Source organism: Etheostoma cragini, unplaced genomic scaffold (assembly GCF_013103735.1).
Source record: "Etheostoma cragini isolate CJK2018 unplaced genomic scaffold, CSU_Ecrag_1.0 ScbMSFa_307, whole genome shotgun sequence".
In the NCBI taxonomy this organism is placed as follows: Eukaryota; Metazoa; Chordata; class Actinopteri; order Perciformes; family Percidae; genus Etheostoma; species Etheostoma cragini.
In genome coordinates, this window is record NW_023267299.1 from 1 (window position 1) to 7,448 (window position 7,448).

Consider the following 7,448-nt stretch of genomic DNA (forward strand, 5'->3'; position numbering starts at 1 on the left):
GGTCAGGGAAGCCGTCCGACTGAAGAAGGAGTCTTTCCGGGATATGTTATCCCAGCGGACTCCGGAGGCAGTGGCAAGATACTGACGGGCCCCAAGGCTTGCACTCTCTGCCATGACAGAGGTAAAGCTAGGGAGATGTTCAGAGAAGACGTGGAGAAGGACTTTTGTTCAGCATCAAGGTGCTTCTGGAAAACTCTCCGCCACCTTAGGATAGGGAAGCGAGGAATCATCGAAGCTGTGTACAGTAAGATTGGGATGTTGTTGACCTCAACTGAGGAGGTAATAGGTCGGTGGAAGGAGTACTTTGAGGAACTCCTAAATCCAGCTGACACGTCCTCTGTTATAGAGGCAGAGGTGGAGGATGATGGGGGGATTGTTGTCAATTTCCCTGGTGGAGGTCACTGAGGTAACCCTAACCTCTTTCAAGTAACATCGTCCACCATGGACAAGACAAATATTTCGAGATTGGCCATAACTGTAGTTAATTAAATACCTTAGCAAATTTTATTATTTTATTCACATTAGTTTTCCACACATCTACTAATACCACTCTGATCATAATTCCTTTCTCAATACTCCATAAAGAAGCAAAGAACAATCATCAATGACAGAGAGCATATAAACTGAATACGAAACGTGCAACGATGAGAGCAAGGCCCGCAGCAGTGAGACACACACACACACACACACACACACACACACACACACACACACACACACACACACATATACAGACACACACACACATATACAGACACACACACATGTGCAGATAGAAACACACACACACACACACACGTCCAGATAGAAACACACACACACACACAAACACACACACATGTGCAGATAGAAACAGACAGTCTGATTAGTCAAGTGGAAACAGCTGTGGGAGTGGAACATTGATGTGTAGAGAGGGCCTTTCAAATAATGCACCTTTTTGACATGTCAAAGTAGGAAAAGCAAAGGTAGAAATAAAAATGAATTATGGCTTAACTCAGTTTACATTTTTACACTGAACGTAAGGCATTACACAGTCAAGAAAGTAGGTGTTAACCCTTTCAAGTAACCTTGTTCTCCATGGACAAAACGTAGTTAAAGACTGACTATAACTTCAGTTAACTAGAAAGCTTAGCATGTTTTATTACCTTCACTCATGTTAATTTTCCACATATCTGCTACAACCACTCTGATCATATTCCCTTCCTCAATACTCCATAAAGAAGCAAAGAACGATCATCAATGACAGAGAGCATAAGGAAGTGAATCATTACTTTCTGTCAGCTTCACGCTCATAAAGGAATATCACGACTCATCATTGTGGTCAGCGAGATCAAACACTTTAGAAACACATTCCTCAAGTCAGAAACTCTAGAAACGATCCCTGAAAGTATAGTCTTAGTTAGACTGAGGGGGGTAAACCGCATCTCATTCATTGCAGAGTGATTGTCACTCAGGGTTCAGAGGGACAGAAGCTAATCGCAAAACAATGCTCACTCCAAATCTTGTAATACATCTGGGCATTGAGACTGAAAGTGCGCTCTATCACTGAGCTACAGCCCCTGATGATTCAGAAATTCCCTCCAGGGGGGTCCTGTGTTATCACATTCACAAGAATGGGAGGTGCGTTCATTTACATTGTGGCCCTTCAATAGCTCAGTTGGTAGAGCGGAGGACTGTAGAGGCATAGAACTGAAATCCTTAGGTTGCTGGTTCAAATCCGGCTTGAAGGAGCACTCTTTTCCAGAGTTTCCCCTTCAGGGATCAATAAATAATTTCTGATTCTGATGTGGAGATGGACAGACAACCCCAAAGCATAATACTTCTTGCCAAGACATAACAAGAAACAAAAGAGTTGGGGGTGATAGAGTTAAAAACCTTTTTTCAGGACACCCACATTTTGTTGCTCGATATGGAAGGCATTCTATGCATCCAGGGCCAAATATTTAACCATTTCATCCACTACGGGCCGCTAAGGAAATATGTGACTGTGAACTCTTGTTACCCATAGCAACGACAGGTAACAACGAGTTGAAGTGCTTCTCTCTTTTCGTATAATTGCCACTATACGACCCAGTTTAATCTCGGTAAACTTTGCGGAAATCCTGCAAAGAGCTACGATGACTGTTTATCTGAAAATCATTGGTTAAATGTAATTTTACATCTGAATCTGTCAAATCCGGATTATTCCCTGAACAGGAACTGAACCCAGGCAGTGGCAGTGCGAGCGCTGAATCCTAGCCACTTCTAATTTCTCCTTTTACTTCTTCATACCTATTCTTTTCTCTTGTTCCCACTTGGACCTCTACAGGAAACAAAAGATGGCTCGTTCCAGGTCTAAAATCTCTTTTCTGGATGGGACAAAAAAAGAGCTGACGAGTAAAAGTTGGAACCTTGGTTGACGCAGGTTCCCAATCCTCCCCTCGGATTGAAACCGTCCTCTGCTAATTCATATGCTTTGCGTCAGTATCAAGTATATTTCAAGCCTGTTGATTTTTAACATAGTGTCTGTTGCTGCAAGTGTCCGAAGTGAAAGGTCTCTACCGGCTGTGGCTCAGTGGTAGAGCGGTTGCCTGACAATTGGAAGGTTGGTGGTTCGATCCCTTGGCCCTGCAGTCCCATGTCGAAGTGTCCTTGGGCAAGACACTGAACCCTGAGTTGCCCCCGGTGCTGCGCATCGGAGTGTGAATGTGTGAGTGTTTATCTGATGAGCAGGTGGCACCTTGTACGGCAGCCTCGGCCACAGTGTATGAATGTGTGTGATTGGTGAATGTATCCTGTATGATGTAAAAGCGCTTTGAGTAGTCGTTAAGACTAGAAAAGCGCTATATAAATACAGCACATTTACATTTACCTGCTGAAGGGTTGACTTAATTGCATGTTGAGATTATTTCATCCATAAAAATAGAAACTAACCTGCCATAACACCCATAAAAACTGGAGAATAAAACAATAAATATACTACACTATGGCTAATAATTTCTGTAAATCGAAACTGTAAAACATGTACGTTCAAAGAGCTTGTTGTGCTGTCTGATAGTCTGAGATAAAAAAGAGAGAGCATACCGCTTAGCTTGTGTCCCAGGAGGTCTTAGTCTACCACTACGTTCTATGACCCTACAAGTCAGATTACTACAGGAGGTAATATCTTCTGCAGCTCTTTTAAAGACTCTACCATAATACCTGCTGGAGATGAGATGAGGTCCTCATACATGTAAAGCATGAGCTCTACCACTGAGCTACACCCCCTAAAGATTTTGGAATTCTTTTGACGTTTTTCTCATATAGACTTAGACTTTATTTTATTTTTTTCTTTCTTAATCCTTTTGGGATTACTACCGCAAGGAAATTGAAATATCACTGAAAAAAAGAAGAAACCTGGGTAAAACATCTAACGTTAATGTTGTTTATGGCTTTAAAACCTGTAAATGCTACTGCGGTGGCTGGAAATCAAACTTGGACCCTGCACTGCTATGGTATAAGTCATAGTTGAAAAGTAACACATCTGTTGCCTTTCTGCTGGACAATACAACATTCAGTTCTTATTAGATAACACAGTATTGTTCATGAAAGCAGATCTGCAGTTTGGCATACTGTGTTGTGTCATTGGCTTGCTACCACTCTTAAAGAATGCCCCTCATTGCTGACAGGATTTGAACCTGCGCAGGGAGACCCCAATGGATTTCTAGTCCATCGCCTTAACCGCTCGGCCACAACAACCTGGAAAGCAGTGCTGTACCTGTTTGGAAAAATGTTCACAAACATTCTAATTGGTTAGTAGTAGTTACCAGACACGGGCAAAATTCAAATCGTAGTGCGCTGCCTGTGTTTGTGGATCCTCGTGGAGGCAGCTTGATTGATTGATATGCTCCCTTATTTGTACATAACAGAGATCTAATGTTTTATCAAATTGGGTTGGGCAAGTAAGCTTTCTGGTAACTTCTTGACAAATAAAGCAAGAAACCACAAAATGAAAACTACTGCAATGGCTGGGAATCAGGGAAGTAGTGGAGGCTAAACGCACGTAAACGCCGTTTATGCACCTCTTAAAATTCGGAAATGGCGTTTAACTGACACTTAGAGGCTTAGATGACTTTACACACATGTTGAAACGATAATTACTCTTCATTTGGCTCTTTATAGATGTACATTTTCTTTTGTGCAGTTTGTCCTGGGGGGTAAAGTTCCGATACACTTGGATACCGCAACTGCCTTTTATTTTTTTTTATGAAACACAGCAAGAAAGTTTCAGACACTCAAAAAAACTGGTAAGAGCCAGCAGGCAGCTTAAAAAAATAAATAAAAAAAATCCGACGGCAGAGATGCAACCCGAGTCGCATTCTACCAAGCACTATGTCTGAACAATCCCCAAGGTTACCAGAAGTCTCCTGGTTACTAAGTACTAGTTTGAACCGAAGTATAAAACAAACCTGAAGCTGAAGAAACCCTAAATGTTAACAGAAAAGCCCCGCGGACCTGAGGGAGGGAGCTGTTCACTTCTGGGTATCCTGAGCGTGTGTGAGAACAGCCGGTGGGACACAACAACAGGAGGAATCTTTGTGTGTAGAGAGGGGCGCTGGGACTAGCCTATCACAGAATAGTGTAGGGGAGGGACGCTGGGACTAGCCTATCACAGAATAGTGTATTGGAGAGGCGCTGTGACTAGCACTGTGACTAGCCTATCACAGAACGGAGACACAGTCAGTGGAGACTTATTAAATCCGAGTACAGATATTGACTCGCATTACTCGTATAATATTTTTACTCTGCAAAAGTGCTTTATCCGTACCGGATACTCGTTTCAGCCGAGTATTTGGCTCATCCCTAGAGGCAAGGCAGCTGCCGCGTCCACTCGTCCCACCCCTCTCGTACGGCCGCCAGTTTGTCTGAGGCTCGGCGGGCAGCTCTCGACTCGCGGTCGTCACATCGCAACAGTCTAGAGCAGGGGTGTCAAACTCAAATACCCAGTGGGCCAAAATGTAAAACCTGAACAAAGTCACGGGCCAACATTGAACAAATTGACCTTTTAATATGGACCCAAACAAGTTTTGCTTTAACATTGAATATGGAACAAGCATCGCTTATTACCATTCAATATATAGGCCTAATTTAATAGTGGAGACATGCAAAATCGAATTTCAAATGAAAAAACACATCAATGGCATTCATTTATTAAATAAATAAAATTTAAATAAAAATTGTATGCCTCTTTTCTATTTGCAGCCTTCTGATTTAAATACCAAAATAAACTTTTTCCACTGGCTAATAATTTTACAAATAAAATGATAATAAATCAATCAACCATTCAAGCCCATGCCTTGTAGCAAGAAAAAGTGCATAAAGAAAACGTTAATTATTGCACACTGGTCTAATCTGATGTGCCCAAGACAGATACCTGGCATCTCTTCTTGGATGCTAGTTCATCAATGTCTGGGCTCAAGCTCTGAGCTGAAGAAATCCTCAGTATCGAGCGAAGATGTTCATCAGTCAGACGTCTCCTGTGAGTTGTTTTGGTCATCTTCATAGAGGAGAAAAGTTGTTCGCATAGATAAGTGCTGCCGAACATGGAGAGCATCTGAGCAGCTTGGGTGCGGAGCTGAGGCATTGTGTCAGGGATGAACCGTGGAAACTGTGCGGCGCCCACAGCATCATACTTTGACTTCAGCATGTCGTTGCACTGGAGTTCAATCAGCTCCATTTGGATGTTGGTTGGTGCATTTTCCACATCAATTGCGAAGGGATTACTAAGCAGTTCAAATTTGCATTTCTGGGCATCGAAGTCGGCGAATCGCGATTCGCCGGCTAAACTCAGCGGCGAGAACACTGAGTTTTTCAGCAAACTGTGCGCATGGGAACACGGCGGTAGAGATCCGCGCTTTTATGGATTGGCAGCAGTGAAAATGGCAAGGGTTTCCTTGCAGCATTTGATTCTCCCACAGGCACAGTTTAGTTTTGAAGGCCCTCACTGCAGCGTACATGTCTGTGATGATGCGCCCCCGCCCCTGAAGCTGCAGGTTCAGCGCATCGAGATGGCTCGAGATGTCACAGAGAAAGGCCAGCTCACACAGGAACTTTTGCTCCCAGAGCTCTGCTGTATCCTTCCCTTTGGTTTCCAGGAATTGACATATTTCCTCACGCAGCTCAAAACATCTGTTCAGTACTTTTTCTCTGCTTAGCCATCTCACCTCTGTGTGATACGGCACGTCTGCGTATTCCGAAACACACTCCTCCAGAAAAGATTTAAACTGGCGGTGATTTAGACCTTTGGCTCTTATAAAGTTAACTACCTGTGTTACTTTGGTCATAACATGTTCCATCTTTAGGGCTTTGGCACACAGTGCTTCCTGATGTATGATGCAGTGGTAAACAGTTAGCTCACCTGCACAGTTCTCTTCCCGCATCTTCTCCCGAACCATGCCCACTCTTTTTACCGCACATCGCTGGCGCACCATCTGTCGTTAATCCAACTGAGTTTATCCCACGGCAGCTTTATTTTAGTTACACATTTGGAAACCTCCTCAAAGATCTCCTTTCCTGTGGTTGTGCCATGCATTGATTTGAATCCCAATAGCTCCTCCGTAACACACAGATTTGAGTCCACTCCACGGATGAAGACTGACAGCTGAGCAGTATCAGATGCGTCGCAGCTCTCATCCACAGCGAGGGAAAACGCAACAAAATCTTTTCCCTTTTCCATCAGCTGGTCATACAAATTGGTGGCAAGATCACATGTGCAATCAGCTACTGTGTTCCTGCTCAAGCTCACGTTTGACACCCATGGTCTAGAGTATGCGTTGAACTGCTTGATTGGCATTGTGGCGTGGAAAATGGCACGCCCGCAAGGAGCAGCAGCCCAACGTAGGCTTGCAGGTCCGTGACGTCCATCGCTTTCCACTTGCCGGCTGTGGCACATCTCCTTTGACCCTCGAGGTTCGTGGCGGCCACAACCATGTCTTCGATGTGCTGCGTCACTCGTTCTCCTTCTTCGTCTTGAACTTCAACGTCCACTTGGCGTTGGTAATCATCTTTGTCGTAGCAGCAGTAGTCTTTTTCTCTGCTGTGGGCGTGCATGTGTTGGTCCTCTTGTGACGCAGTACTGGAATGTTAAATTGCAGTTCTAGAACAATAGGTTGAAGTTTTAGAATTTGAACATGCATTGTCACCAGACTTTAGTTTGATCTGAGGAACAGGAGGTCAGCAAAGGCCATGATTGTAGAATGCAGGCAAATTTTAGTCTGGTAAATTACAGGGATTTTGGAACTGCTAATCCTGCGATTGACAGCCGATCCACCCCAATACAGCCACCTGATACTGTGCAGAACTCAGGCATTACCACTCCCTAAAACACCACTGCCCAACGCTGGGCTCGAACCCACAACCCTGTGGTTAAGAGTCTCACGCTCTTCAACTGAGCTAGCCAGGCAAAGATAAGCTTCGAATCTAGAAATTTA

At 43.9% G+C, this 7,448-nt stretch overlaps 3 non-coding genes and 1 pseudogene across 3 annotated transcripts; 1 reads left to right on the forward strand and 3 right to left on the reverse strand.

Moving 5' to 3' along the window:
• Nucleotides 1-1,180: 1,180 nt before the first annotated feature.
• Nucleotides 1,181-1,397, reverse strand: LOC117940695. Its single transcript, XR_004655800.1, has one exon. It is a non-coding gene; the product is annotated as a small nucleolar RNA U3 (small nucleolar RNA).
• Nucleotides 1,398-1,642: 245 nt separating this feature from the next.
• Nucleotides 1,643-1,730, forward strand: trnay-gua. Its single transcript is given in 2 exon segments — nt 1,643-1,679; nt 1,695-1,730. It is a non-coding gene; the product is annotated as a tRNA-Tyr (tRNA).
• A 1,905-nt stretch (nt 1,731-3,635) lies between these two features.
• trnas-aga lies at nt 3,636-3,717 on the reverse strand. Its single transcript has one exon. It is a non-coding gene; the product is annotated as a tRNA-Ser (tRNA).
• Nucleotides 3,718-5,365: 1,648 nt separating this feature from the next.
• Nucleotides 5,366-6,811, reverse strand: LOC117940694 (annotated as a pseudogene).
• Nucleotides 6,812-7,448: the final 637 nt, after the last annotated feature.